Below are 17691 nucleotides of genomic sequence, written 5' to 3'. Positions count from 1 at the left end.
GGTGCTGAAAATGGTACGCACGCACGCAGAGCTGTCGGTCACAGTCGTGCCGTTCCAGCATCGTTCTAGAAAGCGGCCGGGCGAGACCGGCGACCCGTTCTGCCGTGCCGATTTATTCGGCTCGCACCGCACTCGCCGCCCGACGACACGTACGTGCGTACGCACCGACTAACGTACGGGACCCGGCCGTTCGTGGATGGTGCATTGCCTGGCTGCTCGCAGTGGGCTGTCGAGATTTGGTTTGGTTTGAGATCCATAAACATCATGGGCCCCATGGCGGCTCTGTCCCTTTTTAGCCTTTTCTTTTGTTGTTCGTTCAATGTGTGTGAAGATTTGATTTGAGCTCCACTGACGTACGTACCAATCTAAATAAATTTTGGGGGCTTGATGGCGGCCGGCCTCTTTCCCTTCCCTTTTAGCTTTTCCATCGATAGAAATTGTGCTTGGGCTCCACTGACGGTGACGACGAGATCGAGATCGATGAGTACGTCAGTGGGCAAATTTACTTTCAGGCACCGATCAAAGAGCAAAACCGAATTCAGTTTCAGTTTCAGGCACCAACCAAACTGGAAACTGCAAACTGCTAGAGCATCTTCTTTGATCGTTGCTTGATGTTCAGTGCTCTGAAACTGAACGACATTTAAAATCCATCACGATCCTGCTGCATCTTGTTTGATAGTCGCTTCATGCACGATCCTGCTGCCCGACGCATGCACGACACCGAAATCCAACGCCCGGTGCCTGATGTATGCATGCATGTGTGGCCGGATTTTAAACATCGTCTACGGATCATCCATGTTTTGTCGTGTGTATAGCATAGCTCCAGTGTTATTGCAACCACCAACGTGTTTTAGCTCAGGACATCTGGCTTAGCTGCATAGGTTCAGCACGTCTGGGGCTATACACAATATAAGCTGCTTACTAGTACTCGCAAAAATTGGACACCGATATTCATCACACATGTGGTATATTCGACATGCGCCCACACGTCGTGTGTGGTGTGAGCAGAAAGCAGCCCACACGGGTTGTGTGTGGGCGGACATTAGAATTGCCCACACGTGTGGGCGCGGCTACTTCATGTCACACGTCTAACAAGTACTACTCATCTCCACCTCGCGCGTGTGGTATGAAGCAAAAATGCCCACATGTCCTGGCGCAGCTACGTTAGGTACCCACGGGATGACGATTTAGTTGCCACCCTGTTTTATTTAACTATAGTTGCCCTGTCTAATTTATGGTAGTTGCCGCGTGTAATTAAACTATAGTTGCCCTGTGTGATTAACTACTTGCCACATATCGTCAAACAGTAGTTACCATGTGTATTTACCTAGTTGCCACATGTGGTCCAACCATAGTTGCCATTTATGGTTAATCACAGTTCTCATGTGTGTTTATCTGGTTGCCACGTACGCGCAACTGCAGTTGTCGTCTAGCAAAGAATCACAGTTGCCATGTGTGTTTACCTAGTTGCCACGTTCGCGTAACTGCAGTTGTCATCCACAATGTAGGAGTGTCGTGTGGGCGAAAAGCAGTGTTTTTTTTGAAAAGGGGCGCTTTATTACTTAAAAGGTTTAAGCATTACACCCGGCCTCTGCATAACTATGATGCACACAGCCAAACAAGTTCTCTCACACAAACGAAAATTAAGAAGACGAAATACAAAGAAACAGAGTATGTATAACGCCTAAAGCGGAGGTGGGCCAATTCTAAGATCATGCTGCCACCCATGTTGGGTAAAAGTATCCCTTGCCGTATCCTCCAATCGTGTACACACCTCCGTAAACAGGCCTCGATTCTCCACACGTTGTAGAGAGGACCATAAACGAAGAGTCCCGGTACACCTGTAGATAACCTGCATCAGAGAAGTACTTTTATCGTTAAACACCTTATCATTTCTACATAGCCAAAGCGACCAAATAACGGCAAGCGCTCCCACCCTAAGAATAGTTTTGAGCCTGTGATCTATCCCATGTAACCAGTTGCCAAATACATTAGCAACACTACAAGGAGGATACAAGCCAGAAACTATCTGGATGACTGACCATATAGAACGAGCCAATTTGCATTGGAAGAATAAATGTTTTATTGTCTCATCATGGTGACAAAAGACACATTGCGGGCTTCCATGCCAATTTCTCTTAATAAGGTTACCTTTAGTAAGAATGACTCCGCGACGAAGATACCATGCAAAGATTTTATTCTTTAGAGGTATCTTCATCTTCTAGATCTTCTTATTATTATCAACTGGCACATCAGACTGGATTAACGCTCTATACATAGACTCCACTGAGAATTGTCCATTCCCGTGTAGGTTCCATCGAAATACATCAGACCCATGTGACAAATGCACCGTGGACAAATGTTGGAGCAGGATATACCATGATTGAAGTCTGGGTCCAATTAAATCTCTTCTGAACGTCACATTTGGCGGAAATGATTCCATTACCGTGGCGATAGTATCACCCTTATGACGCACAATGTTGTATAGAGCCGGATATTGTTCTTGGAGTGTGGCATTTCCCAGCCACTTGTCCTCCCAGAATCTAATTTCCGAGCCGTCCTTAATTAAGAAGGATCCATAGGAGAAGAAATATTTCTTCGTAGTCATCAGACCTGCCCAAAAGTGAGAATCCCCAGGCTTCCAGTATACTTGAGATACCGCCTTGGAACCCACATATTTCCTTCTCAGGAGGGTTTGCCATACACCATCTACCGTCATTAATTTAAACAACCATTTGCCGAGGAGGGCCCTATTCTTAACCTCAAGGTCATGAATGCCCAACCCGCCTTGGTCTTTGGGACGGCAAACCACACTCCATTTAGCCAGTCGATATTTCTTTTTCTCGCTATCTCCTTGCCAAAAGAATCTTGATCGGAAATAATCCAATCTATGTAAAACTCCTTTCGGCAATTGGAAGAAGGAAATCATATATAGTACCATGTTACTTAGTACTGAATTTATGAGGACCAATCTTCCACCCAGAGACAGCAGTTTACCTTTCCAACTGCTAAGTCTTTTTTGCAGTCTCTCCTCGACGTGTTTCCATTCAGCATTTGTGAGTCTCCGATAATGTATCGGTATCCCCAAATATGTGATCGGAAACTGGCCCAACCCGCATCCGAATAGTTCGGCGTATAGGTGGGAGTCGTCTTGAGCCTCGCCAAAACAAAACAATTCACTTTTGTGAAAATTGATCTTAAGACCTGAGAGTTGCTCGAATGCGGATAAAATTAATTTCAGATTTCTCGCTTTCTCGAGGTCATGATCCATGAAGAGAATCGTATCGTCGGCATATTGAAGTATAGAGAGACCACCATCAACTAGATGATTTACTACCCCATCAATTTGGCCATCAACCTTGGCACGCTCAATCATGACCGCTAGCATATCCGCCACTATATTGAATAGCATGGGCGATATGGAGTCACCTTGTCGCAACCCCTTTTTCGTTTGGAAATAGTGTCCAATGTCATCATTGACCTTAATGGCAACACTACCTCCAGAAACGAAGCTATGAATCATAGCGCGCCACTCTGCAGAAAATCCTTTCATTCTGAGAGTCTGTTGAAGAAATGGCCATTTGACTTTGTCATAAGCTTTTTCAAAGTCTAATTTGACTACCACCCCATTCAACTTTTTCCGATGTAATTCATGGATTGTTTCATGAAGGATAACAACTCCATCTAGGATGTGTCTCCCTTGCATAAAAGCAGTCTGTGAAGGATGAACCACGTGTTCAGCAACCTTATTTAGCCTGATCGTCGCAACCTTCGTAAATATTTTAAAACTAACATTAAGGAGGCAAATAGGTCTATATTGTTGTATCCTTTCAGCCTCATTAACCTTAGGTAATAAAATAATCTCACCGAAGTTTAAGCGAAATAATTCTAGTTGGCCAGCATGTAGGTCACTAAACAAAAGTAGGAGATCCGGTTTGATGACTTCCCAGAAGTTCTGATAGAACTCAGCGGAAAAACCATCCGGACCCGGGGCTTTGTTGTGCTCCATTAAGAAAACTGCATTTCTAACTTCCTCCTCGGTGTACGGGGCTGTTAGAAGTCCATTTTCCTCATCAGAGACCTGGGAATGTCATCTGTTCGGGCTCATCCATCGAGAAGTTTCCTTCCTCTGGGGCTCCGAGGGCGAAAAGCAGTTTGCCCACACGCGCATGGACTAGGTGGTGGTTGTGTGGGCAGAAACTAGTTCGCCCACACAGCGCAGCTGGCAAACAGCGTGGTGCGGGCGTGTGGGCAAACTCTCCAATGCCCATACACCAAGCCCGTCCTACGTGGCATGCAAATTCTGCCTCAATGTGTCAAGATTCGTGCAAACTGCACTGGACAATAATCCACGCGTGTGGGCGAGTTGCAAAATTGCCATACGTGTGGGCGTTAGTGTTTTCGCAAAAGTTATATACTAGTACTACGGTAGATCTTACCAGCTAATCTGGCAGATTCATCCATGACCAAGAAGATTTGATCTTGCGTACCTGAAGCGTAGTCACTTACTTATCCAGATTGCAGAAATCCCCTATCCACCAGAGAAAGCATTACATGTGTATGACATGCAATGCCTGAACATTTACAAAATACGTTCAACCCCAAACCAGAGAAAGCATTACGTACATGACATGCAATACACTGTAAGTGGTGCTCAACTGTTTCTGTGTAGTTGGGACCAAGCTGATGAGCTCACTACAGATGCGTAAAACCCAAAGTTCTGACACTCAACAATACACAAGAAACTGCTGGCTGCCCAACTGCCTGCTGAGAAATGCAGAATATCCAGGGAAGCTCTCTTCTTAGCAAAATGGTCTCCAGAATCAGGCAAAAATGTCAAATCTGACCTTAGAACGAAACTAATTCACAAACTGGACTGCTATTGAAAAAAATTCACTCAACTGACCGTTTTGTGTAGCGCCAGACATCTAGGCGTCACACTATACTGTGCCGCGCCTGACTCACATGCGCTACACGCCTGGTCATCGTCGCGTCCAAGACTGACTGAAAAATGCTAAGTCAGTGTGCAACGCCTAAGAGCTAGGCGCTGCACTATACAGTGTAGCGCCTAGCGTAAAGGCGTTGCACTGAGGGCCAACACGCGGTACACTTCCACAGCCATTGCTGTGTCCTCTGCGCCTTTGTAGACTGGCTGTAGCAACGAATCCTACCAGTAGGTGACGTGATGATGGATAGCTGCTGCTTCCCCATCGCATCCGATCCCTATTCGCGTAGTAGTAGCTTTGGGTTTTTCCTTTTTACGAGAAAAGAAAACCTTGTTCGCATACTCCTGGAGTTTGTACACGCCCCAAAACTGAGCAGGTCAGGCCCATTAATTGGACGTGTGTCACACCGGTGCTGCATACCACCGTGTGACTGCCAGTTGGCATGCCAAGTGTAAGCGTGTGTGGTCCCACCTGTAAGCCGCTAGGGCCAGGAGCCAGTAGGTGTGCGTGTGTACTTAAGCCCTGGAGATGGGCGTGTATCGCAAGTCTGAAGAAGTAAACTAATTCCCCTCCTCTGTTCTCTCCTCTGCTCATCCCCTTCTCCAAGTTTATCTCATCCCCCTTCCCCAGATCCCCCTCTGCCTACTCTGGTCGCATGCGACACAGATCGGGGCGTTACAATTGGTATCAGAGCCGGCGTCCAATCCCAGCACCAGCAGTACCACCAGATCGGCGAGGCGCACCACCAGCAGCAGCACCACGGTGACCACTACGTCAAGCCGCCGAAGCACGACTTCCCTCGCTTCGGTGGCAGCGCGCCTTACCTTTCGCTCGACCGCTGCCGGGCGTATTTCGACCTCTACCATGTGCCGCCCGCGAGTTGGGTGACCACGGCGACACTATACATTAAAGGGCAAGCGGCTCACTGGCTTCAGGCATTTCGCCAAACACATGGCGGACTCGGTTGGAATGCGTTATGCGCTGCGATTCAAGAGGAGTTCGGGGTTGACGAATTTGAGATGGAGATGCACAAATTGTTGCAGCTCCGTCAGATTGGCACGGTCAGCGAGTATCGCAAGGAGTTCGATACATACATGTATCATCTCCTGGCACTCGACCCATCTCTCAGCAACAAATTCTTCATCACTCAATTTTTGCTGGGCCTCAAGGACGAGTTGCGCGCAGCAGTTCGACTGCAGGCACCCAACAGCATCACGCGTGCGTCCATTCTCGCACGCATTCAAGAGGAGGAGCTGAACACGCCCAGGGCGCGTCCACGGCCGCAGCCGCAGGGCCGCCCACCACCACCGGTGCCCGCCCGGCCGCCGGCCACGCCCCGCCAACAGCCCGACGACTACGGTCGCGAACGACAACTCAAGGAGTTCCGGCGCGCCAACGGTCTCTGCTTCAAGTGCGGAGACCGGTACACTCGTGATCACCGCTGCAATACGCAGGCCCAGCTCCTCACCATCCAAGTGGGCGCATACGGGGAGCTGCTCACCGACGACACCGTGCACGCTCTCGACCTGCTCGATGCACCCCAACAAGAAGCACTCCCTCCAGAGTGTTGCACAATATCAGCGCACGCCCTGGATGGCTCGGAGGCGCCAAGCACAATCCGTCTCCGCGCGCTTGTGGGCAACCAAGTTATGCTCCTTCTACTGGACTCTGGGAGCACCCACAGCTTCGTCAACAAGTCGTTCGTCGAGCGCGTTGGGGCGACAACGCAAGAGATCGCCACATTGGAGGTGCGGGTGGCCAACGGCGACCGACTAACCTGCTCGCGCCAAGTTTCGGAGCTCCAGTGGTGGATGCAGGGCCACACGTTCTCGACGCCGATGTACGAGCTCGACACAGGCGCATACGATGGAATCCTAGGCATGGACTGGTTGGAGAAGAACAGCCCAATGACTTGCCACTGGCAGGAGAAATTCATCTCATTCCTGCACGAGGGCGAGACAGTCAAGCTACAAGGTGTTCGTCCAAAGTCGACACCCACTCTCACAGCGGTGCAACCGGCAGAACTATGCAAGTTGATCGCCGGCAATGATATCTGGGCAATGGCCATGGTGGAGATGCAGCCCCCCAAACCAAGACCACGCAAGCCCTCGCAGACGCCCATCAACGATCTCCTGGAAGAATTCAGCGACGTGTTCACCGCACCCACCGGCTTGCCTCCCCACAGGCAGTATGATCACGCGGTCACATTGGAAGATGGAGCCCAGCCAACAAACACACGGCCCTACCGCTACTCTCCATTGCAAAAGGACGAGATTGAGCGGCAGGTCAAAGAAATGCTCGACGCCGGTGTGATCACGCACTCGGTCAGTCCATACGCGGCGCCAGTTTTGCTTGTGAAGAAGAAGGATGGCACCTGGCGATTCTGCGTGGATTACAGGCGTCTCAATGACGTGACCGTGAAGAACAAGTTTCCCTTGCCCATCGTCGACGAGCTACTCGATGAACTTGCCGGAGCGGCTTTCTTCTCCAAGCTTGACCTGCACGCAGGCTACCATCAAATCCGCATGCGTGAACAGGATGAACACAAGACAGCATTCAAAACTCACCACGGCCATTTCCAATTCAGAGTCATGCCATTCGGGTTGACAAATGCTCCGGCCACGTTCCAATGCCTGATGAACGCTATCTTCGCCAAGTATACCCGTAAGTTTGTCATCATTTTTCTTGACGACATCCTTGTTTTCAGTGAGACACTCGAGGACCATTTGGAACATCTCCGCATCGTCCTCAACTTGCTCCGCGAGCACCAGCTATATGCCAAGATGTCCAAGTGCTCGTTCGCGCAAGATCACATTGATTATCTAGGTCACGTCATCTCCAAGCAGGGCGTCGCGACTGATGCTGAGAAGACAGACGCCATGGCGCAGTGGCCTACTCCAACCAACGCCACCGAGCTCCGTGGCTTTCTGGGGCTCACCGGCTATTACCGCAAGTTCGTTCCCCACTACGGGATCATTGCAAAGCCGCTAACCCAGCAGCTCACCAAGAAAGGGCTTTGCATGGCCCGAGTCGGCGCAGCTCGCGTTCGACACGCTCAAGAAGGCGATTGTGACCACGCCGGTGCTCGCCCTTCCTGACTTCGACAAGCCATTCTCCATCGAAACCGACGCCTGCGACACCGGCATCGGTGCCGTGCTCGTCCAAGACGGCCACCCCATCGCATACTACAGCAAGGCGTTGGGCGTGAAGAACCAGAAGCTCTCCACCTACGAGAAAGAGTTCTTGGCCGTCATGATGGCCGTGGACAAATGGCGCTCTTACCTGCAGCGCGGGCCGTTCACCATTGTCACGGACCACAAAAGCTTATGCACGCTTGGGGACCAGCATCTGGTGACCGATGTCCAGCGCCGCGCCATGTCCAAATTGGTCGGCCTCCAATTCAAGTTCCAGTACAAGAAGGGCGTCGACAACAGCGCGGCGGATGCTCTCTCTCGCGTGGGCAGTCACTACAGCGCTAATGCTCTGTCCCTCTGCCAGCCAACATGGATTCAGGAAGTGGCCAATTCGTATGCCACGGATCCAGATGCTCAGGAAAAGATTCAGCAGCTCGCGCTGCACAGTCCGGACGACGAGGAGTACGAGCTGTACCGTGGAGTCATTCTCCGTCGCGGGCGGCTGTGGATCGGCGCAAACACAACCCTGCGCACCAAACTGATCAGCGCTCTGCATGACAGTGCCGTGGGGGGCCATTCTGGCTCCATAGCAACTTACCACCGAGTCAAGAAGCTGTTTGAGTGGAAGGGTCTGAAACATGATGTTGAAGATTATGTGCGGCAGTGCCAGATTTGTCAACAGGCGAAGCATGAATTGCATAAACCAGCAGGCAAGTTGGCACCCCTGCCCATTCCGACAGCCCCGTGGCGTGATCTGACAATGGACTTCGTCGAGGGCTTGCCCAAGTCCGAAGGGTATGACACAATCATGGTGGTTGTCGACCGCTTCACCAAGCTTGCACACTTTGTGCCCCTGCGACACCCATTCACGGCGACACGAGTGGCAAGAGTGTTCTGGGACAACATCGTCAAGCTGCACGGCATCCCCTCCTCCATCGTCTCCGACCGCGACAAAGTGTTCACTAGCGTGCTTTGGCGGGAACTGTTAGCCAGCGCGGGCACCAAGCTCCTCTACTCCACTGCCTATCACCCCCAGACGGACGGACAAAGCGAGCGCGTGAACCAGTGCATGGAGATGTACTTGCGCTGCGCTGTTCACGACACTCCCACGCAATGGTGTCGCTGGCTGCCCTCTGCAGAATTCTGGTACAACTCCTCTTTCCACTCTTCTCTGGGCTGCTCTCCGTTCAAGGCTCTGTATGGGGTGGATGCCAACGAGGGCAGCATGGCAACATGGCCGGCAACACAAGCATCATTGCCGGAAGGGGAGCAGTGGGATTGGGCACTGCACAAGGAAAACTTGCAGGCACAGCTGACCCGGGCGCAACAGAAGTACAAAAAGTTTGCAGACAGAAACCGCACTGAGCGCGTCTTTCAGGTTGGGGAGCAAGTACTGCTGAAACTGCAACCCTATGTGCAGAAATCGGTGGCCAGCCGCCCATGCGCCAAGCTGGCGTTCAAGTTCTTCGGACCATTCACCATCAGCGCCAAAATTGGTCCCTCGGCATACAAGCTGGAGCTGCCGCCCGGCAGTCGCATTCACCCTGTGTTCCATGTGTCCCAGCTGAAGCCGTTCACACCCAATTATACACCAGTGTTCTCCGAACTTCCTGCAACCGTCGACTTATCAGCAGTGGACTCTAACCCAGTTCAGATTTTGGATCGGAGGATGATGAAGAGAGGAGACGCACCAGTGGTTCAGGTGCAGGTGGCATGGAACACAACTCCTCTGTCGACAACCTGGGAAGACTATGAAGTTCTTCGACGTCGCTATCCACAGTCACCAATCTGGGAAGACAGTAACTCCGAAGAAGGGGCCGTTTCTCAAGGCGGGGAGAATGTCACACCGGTGCTGCATACCACCGTGTGACTGCCAGTTGGCATGCCAAGTGTAAGCGTGTGTGGTCCCACCTGTAAGCCGCTAGGGCCAGGAGCCAGTAGGTGTGCGTGTGTACTTAAGCCCTGGAGATGGGCGTGTATTGCAAGTCTGAAGAAGTAAACTAATTCCCCTCCTCTGTTCTCTCCTCTGCTCATCCCCTTCTCCAAGTTTATCTCATCCCCCTTCCCCAGATCCCCCTCTGCCTACTCTGGTCGCCTGCGACACAGATCGGGGCGTTACAACGTGTCAACCCACTATGCATGCACATACACACACAGCTACAGCTAGCTGCTGCTGGCCAGCTAGGCACGGTGCGGTTTTTTCTTTAGACAAAGACACTGTGCGGTGGATCGGCGCGTCATACGCATGCATAGGGGAGCGGCATAGGCCCAAGCCACCGCTCGCCCGGCCCGAGAACCGTATACGTACCGGTGCGGGTCGCGTCGGCATGGGGTCGCTAAACATGATAATCATTGCGGCTTAGCGGCGAGGCCAGACCCATGCATGCAGCATGCATGCATGCACGATGCACAAGCTAGCCAGTTCCTCGTGTGTTGGCCACTCATGCAGGGCCGAGAGCTCAGGCGTTGCACAACATAGTATAGCGCCTAGCATTCGGGCGTTGCACGGTGTAACGCCTAGCTCTTAAGCGTTGCACACTGACTTAGCATTTTTCAAGGGTGCGCGATGGCAAGACGTGTAGCGCCTGTCAGTCAGGCGTTGTACAGTATCGTGCGACGCCTAGCTGTCAGGCGCTGCTCAAAAGGGTCGGCCGAGTGAAATTTTTTCAGAAGCAGTTTACTTTGTGAATTAGTTTCGTCCTGGGGTCAGATTTGTCATTTTTGCCCCAGAATCACCTACCACAACAATGTACAAGCATCTTGGTCCTTCAAATCTGTCAAAGAACTGAAGCTATTCGGTCCAAACGCCTACTGGGTTATATATTAGGTATAGCTAGAGAAGAGAAAAACAGTACAAAAAATAAACATGAAAGAGGGGTACTTCATTACCATCGTTTTACAGCAAGAGGGTTCTTTTTAACTTGCCACTCCCAATTAAGAGATAAGCCTAACATAAAGATTTTCTAACACTACTATGGTAAATTTGAATTTCTGAGACTGCAAAGAGCCAAAGATTTTTTTTTTGAAACTGGACAAAGAGCCAAAGATGGCACTCTGGAAAATGCCCATCTAAAGGTTTGTGATCAAAATGCTTTTATAAGGAGACCACAGTTTAAAAAAACATGCTCCCCCATATAAAATCATCAAAAGCTAATCAACGAAAGCTAATCCTGAAACATGAAGTACCCATTGGGCTCTTAGTTGCCAATCTGAATTCTGGGCAGTTTCACACAAGATTATCTCGGTCACAATAGAGTAGAGGTTCTAGTACTCCCAAAATATGTAGCCCCAAGGCTATGCCTATGGCAGTTGATGGCAGCACTTCAGTACATATAGTATAATCTCAGTCCCGGTGTTGAATACAAACACATTAAAAATGAATCTTAGAAACAAACATGTATAGTGAAAGCCTGAATTAACATAAAGATTTTCTAACACTATGTCGGCAATTTGAATTTCTGAGACTGCAAAGAGCCAAAGATGGCGCTCCGAAAAATGCCCATCTAAGGATTGTAACCAGATATTTGCCATTCTAATCCTGTAAATGTTCCTCAAAAGGATGCGCTGCCATATTTGAATACTTTCCTTGCATCACATCACCTGAACTGTCTAATTAGTCTCTGGTTCTTGGGAAAATACTTTCTCTTCATATATGTTCACTAACGATAAGTCGGTCACTGTTCCTGCATATTGACCCATTCTACAGTTCTACTGTGACCAAAGTGTTCACCTATCCCCTTGACTGTTAATAAAACTAGTAAGCTTGCACGTGCAACGCACGTCTCGACCAATCCATTTTTTAGAGATACATCTACTTCCAATCAAATACACCTTGCCTACATGTCTCTCATACTACCATATTCTTATAGTTCTTAACAAGCATGAATGTCGGGACCTTGCCTACATGTCTCTCATACTACCATATTCTTATACTCCCTCTGTACCGAAATACATGTCGCTGGAGTAGCTGAAGTTTAGCTACTCCAGCGACATGTATTTCGGTACAGAGGGAGTAGTTCTTAACAAGCATGAATGTCGGGTTTGGCAACGTCAGATGCCAAGAATGCACTCATACATTTTAAAGGCAATATTATTTCTAACGAAACATCATGCATGATTGTTGGCTCTTTTAACTTGGAGATGAATTCATGTGGATCATCTTGCAGACCATGACCATCCATCACTTTGTTTTGCTACAATTCCAGTATGTACAAGTACAACACCATTCAGCAGGATCTTTTTCTATTTTTTGAAAAGATTCCTTTATAGTTTATTTCAAACTGAAAAGGATCTTTATCCATTTTCTGAAAAGATTCATGTATAGATCATCTTGTACATGCACAGAACAGAAGTAAAAGACAAGTTGGGAGTTGTGCATTTCAAACTGAAAATGATCTTTATCTATTTTATGAAAAGATTCCTTCATAGTTGTTTTTATTGGTCAGTAAAAGTAGGAAGACAAAGATTATGGTGGAAGTTCTTTTTTCTCTTTCTTGTGGACTGCAGGAGTGATAAAATGGTTTCTTTTGTTTATAAGTGTACTTTATAAATCATGATACTGTTTTCTTTGCTGAAAACCATGTGTGCGAAGTAGGACAGTTTTATAACATGAGCAATAGCATCAGCAAGGAAAGTAATATGTAATTACAGAGGTTTGAACCCATAAATATCCTCTAAAAATCCATATTCCAACGAACTGTCATTGTCTTGCTCTCCTTCCTGTAGTATTTATAGTTCTTTTCAAGGTAAGCTTCACTAAATAGTTGAGAAACTTGCAGGTTTCATTCAAGAGAAAACTCGAGACATGTTTTTCTATGCATTGATCTATCAATGATGTTGACAGCAAGGAATAGTGTTTCACCTAGTAGCTCAAGCTTGTATTGCACCTGCATTGGACAATGAAACATTGGTTTTGTAAGAAATTTATTACATTCCAGAGAATACTAAGTTAAGACTACTTTGCCGAATCCATGGAGCATCGAATGGAATACTTACCTCACTCAACCAGTCAATGGGAATACTACGCCTTTTCTCATTGATATCAGTTTGGTGTGTCATGTAAGTGGGGGCCTCACAACTCAACTCCTACAGCACAGAGAATTTTGCAATGAGATTATTATTGTCGTACCATGTCAGAACTCTGTAAATAACTCGACAGGGTTTCAAGCAGATAATTACCTTGGTCTGTCTGTAGAAGTTGTAATTTCAGCGACATATTCGGCAATTGTGAGGGAGTTCCTGACATCGCAGTTGTCGATGTTAGGTGCTACCTGGTAATAAAAAGAACAAATATGCTGAAATATGAACAGAGGTACATCAAAAGCAGGATGCTGACCATGTAAATGTCTAAAGATCGATTAAATCTTCCATCAACTTATATGAACCAGTTGTTCACAAAATGTCATGCCATCGTGACCCACAGGCATGTCACCCAGACAAACTTCATTTACTAACTATACTTAGCGTGTCCAGCATGCCGTCTACCCTACACACAAAAATAACGCGCTTCTTTCGCTAATAATTAGCGTGACTGCAGGAGAGAAGCTATATAGTTTTTCCTGTAGAAATTGTTGAGATGCAACAAAAATCAATTCACCTGAAGTGGAAGTACCGTGTCGGCAGCAAAAAGCATCACCTTTTCTAGCTTGATGTCGTGGTGATTGGTTAGGACACACTGGGCAAAGAGGTTAGGGTTGCAGCTGTGGTTTATGAACCTTGCGAAACTTCCAACGGATCCAGCATCGATGCAGTACTCCGGTGCCGATGGTGCCTCGGAATTGTTCTCAACATGAAGTGATGGCATATGCATATCAGACCCTGACCTTTTCTCTACAAGAGTGGAAACAAATCATTTACAAACACCCATTTTTTCAGAGACAAACTAAGAAACCGAGCAATGAGACAAATGATGCGTAAGAAATAAAAGCTTGAAGTGAAATATTAGTACCTCCAGTCCTCGGCAATGCACCAACATACTCACAGATTGCAGCGCCAGGGAGGATGGCTACACATATCATCATTAAGTAAAAAAAAATCTGAATGTAATTATAAAAATCTGAATCTGAATGTGACCACCTATGATGAAACAAAAAACTGCTAGGAATCATGGAACAGAACAACGAACAACATTGATTCTGCCACAAATCGAACTCATTGAATGCTGTAATCTGTGGGTGTAACTGTAAAAACCAATTAAATTCGACTAATATAGGCTTTAAGCAAAAAAAACATAGGAACTAACACCATGTTATCAGTACTACATTGTGCAGAATTTTTACTTATTTAATATTCAATTATCTACTTGGCAATAATCTATGATGGCTATCAAGAATCCATCCATAATATAGAAAAGCATCACCTGTATAAGAAACAAATAAAGCTAAAAAATCAAGTTCCTCTTGCAAACTTTGTCCACCACCAACACAGGGTTCGGCATGGAGGGGGCGGCTGGGTTGGCTGGGGAAGTGGGCGGATGCTAAGCGAGGCGGAAACTTGAGGGAAGGTGCTTGCCGACCAGATGCCATCCAACAACTGCTAATTGGCCACCTCAAAATCGTGCGCAGCGGTGACGCTATCCCTCTAGCATCTGGACGATATATTGGGTAGCTGGCCATGGTTAACTTCAGAGGTGCAGTTGTTGGTCATGCTGAAGAAAATGCAACGGGTGTTGTAGGCTTGCGAACACACAAAACTTCCTATGATAAAATTCAGTTTCGAACCTAATAGATATGAGCTTTAAACTGAGATATCAACAGCTCTCGGCAGGTGAAATCGGGCCTTCCAACGAAACACAGCCCAAATTTCAATCTGAACAAAATCAAGGAAAATTTGAATGGGGAAAATTTTAAGATCAGAAGCAAACCTACCCACCTGGATGGTTCACGCGAGCGGGCAGTGGCGCACGGTGGTGCAAATGGCGACAGAGCTACTGGAGGATGGGGCACCGTGGAAAAAGACTCGACTGCCGAGGGCGCGTCGGGCAAGACACGACCACCTCGCCAGGAAGCACGCAATCCTGCATGCTGAGCAGGTCCAATCACCGGTGAGCCCGCAGGTGGTGGACGCTGAGAGGAAGAAACCCCATCTGCGGACGTCCCTTGGAAACGAACGGCAGCGGGGCAGATCCGGTCATCGCCGTCGTCGATCTGGTCGGGAGGAAGACTGGCAGTCGCGAGGGAGGGACCAGCGGAGCTTTGGTCCATGGCCATGGCGTTCTGCATCGTGGGAACGAAGAGAGAGGAGAGATTAGTGAGGAGAGGGGGAGAGAAGGGAGGAGGAGGGGAGTTGGGCACGGCTGACCGGCATAGGAGGTCGGCGGCGGCTTGCAGGAGCACGGGCATCGACCGGAGACGGGGTCGACGTGGGGGCGGATCAGTGGGAAGCGCACGGCAGGAGGGGAAGGAAGGAGCGCTCAAGTTTCTCTATCTGGCGCCTAGAGAAAGAAGTCACGATCCAAAAAACAGGAGCTGCGGGCGAGGCCGCCGGGATTGGGTGACGCGAAGCGCTCCCACGATTGGCAGACGACGGCGTCTGCTCGGCAGAACATTGCATCCGAGACGTTGATCTGAATGACAAATCTTTGGCGTAATATAGACCGTGGGATGTATTTAAGTTAATCTGATCAGAAGGTCCTGGTTATCCTGTGTACGGTTTGTTGTGTGGCTTTAGGGAAATTTATGTTTGCTCTTTTAATAATAGTATAGATTTGTGGCTAAATGCTTGGTTTGCTGATTCGGGCCAAATCCCAGGTTCGTAGTATGTTCGTACATGCAGTTACATGTGAGTGCAGTGCATACATGGAATTAAACCAGGCCACGAGATGATAGTATATGATAATTATCCTGCATTTTCTGCTCAAAGCCTGAATGTGTGCAACGAGTGTTATTTGGCTGCAGGAGGGAAGTTAACCACACTAGTACAATGCCCGTGCGTTGCCACGGGCCTTTTAATTTTTTTAATTGCATACATAAGCATAATGCACTTCCAATTTCACATGTATAGAAAGAAATATACACTAACGATCGAACCTGAGAAATGGTTAGAGTTTGGAGAGGTACCTAGAGGGAGGAGGCCGGAGAGTCCTGGAGGTCATCAACATGCGGGTATTATGCGATCGTGGAATTGCTGGTGTTGCGGCGACGAGCGACCTTTCCCCATCACAGATCCGTCATCGCCACCGCTGGCCTCCTCCGACTAATTGCGCTGCCAACGTCGCATCAGGTCGTGATACTGAGGAAAATGGGAGATGGTGGTCAGGTGTGGGTATGGGTCTTGGGATACAAAGCAGCCCTCCCAACTGTTATTGTGGTTTTGTGCTTCAAAAATCAATTCATAATGTCCGTGCGTTGCCACGGGCACTTTAAAAATCTTCCTGGTTCATCATGATCATGTTTTACTAAAAAAAGATGATATTCCTCGTTGCAAGTAATGTCGCTAAATTTCTCGATCCATTAAACCATGGGTAAGTGCAAAAGTAAATGTATCTGAGTTGAGTGGAATAAGGAAGGATTAAATGAATGAACAAAGGAAAGGATAAAATGGATGAACAAACCAACCGTACACACGTTGTTTATCAGTTCTTCTCCATCAGAAAATGGAACCCAATTGTTGCTGCAGCATTGCATTGCTCCACGGAATCCATCAGCCTCCTCGCTAGCGCTAAGGAACCCCATTTGGCCATTTCTTCCGCCGCCGGCCTCAACATCGCCCCTGGCATGTCTCAGCTAACTCTGCCACGATGTCATGTCCTCCATGTTTCACTTCATTCTACATTACTCCCTGTGTAACATAAGTACTATTCAAACATGCATACCAGTCGTTAGATCGAGCACATCCAAACGGTTGCGATCCACCCTTTTCCACCCTTGCCTCCTATCGCGAGACGTCACCTACACTGCGTTAACAACGCTCCTCTCATGCACGTGCCTAGTGTGGGTCGTGGCCCCTCATGAGCAACCCTCACCGGCCACCGACCTCGCCGCAGGTCGCACCTTGCCGCCCTCATCATCGTCGCAATTCTTCCCTCTTCCTCCTTTCCTGTTGAGTCATGTTGGCCATTTCAGATACGAAATATGTCGATGAAGTCGTTGCAGCACGCACAGGAGAAACACCCTCTCCCACCGCCACCATAGAATCGCCGACGATGATTGTAGCTCCGTTCCATTGTCGCAACACCGTCGGTAGTGGTGGAAGTTCCTACGCCCACGGTCGCGGCGTGGATGCAGCAAAATCCTTTGCCAGTTCGAGCATCCAGAAAACATCTATGGTGGCAACTTCATCGACGAAGGTTCCAACATTTCGCAGCCTGGTTGCAACTCAGGTAGTAGTCGGTTCTAGCAAAATCGTTTGTTGGTTCCAGCATCCGCATCACCCTTCGCAACATTGCCCAGTCATGGTCACCATTGGGCCTCTCGTCTGCAAGGGTTGTAGCAGCCACCAAACACGGTTCCAGCATGATAATTTTCCCGATGAAGTTACATGATAATTTATAAATCATCACTTGATTTTGGAGCGGTCTTCTTCTTCTTTTTCTTTCTTCATTGCTCATGTTGAACCCTCCTCAGACCCACCCAAACCACATGTCGCTGCCCGCCCTAGCCGACAACTCTGTC

At 48.4% G+C, this 17691-nt stretch overlaps 1 long non-coding RNA gene across 2 annotated transcripts; it reads right to left on the bottom strand.

The window, feature by feature from the left end:
• Positions 1-12651: 12651 nt before the first annotated feature.
• Positions 12652-15561, bottom strand: LOC119362272. 2 transcript variants are annotated; one of them, XR_005173276.1, is made up of 7 exons: positions 15380-15560; positions 14951-15294; positions 14028-14084; positions 13716-13909; positions 13259-13350; positions 13076-13165; positions 12652-12966 (listed from the first exon to the last, which is right to left on the bottom strand). It is a non-coding gene; the product is annotated as an uncharacterized LOC119362272 (long non-coding RNA). The 2 variants fall into 2 exon arrangements; XR_005173278.1 differs by lacking the exon at positions 14028-14084 and having other exon boundaries at positions 15380-15561.
• Between the last annotated feature and the right edge of the window lie 2130 nt (positions 15562-17691).

Source organism: Triticum dicoccoides, chromosome 2B (genome assembly GCF_002162155.2).
Source record: "Triticum dicoccoides isolate Atlit2015 ecotype Zavitan chromosome 2B, WEW_v2.0, whole genome shotgun sequence".
In the NCBI taxonomy this organism is placed as follows: Eukaryota; Viridiplantae; Streptophyta; class Magnoliopsida; order Poales; family Poaceae; genus Triticum; species Triticum dicoccoides.
The sequence above is the reverse complement of the archived record's forward strand: the minus strand, read 5'-3'. Positions and strand labels throughout refer to the sequence as shown.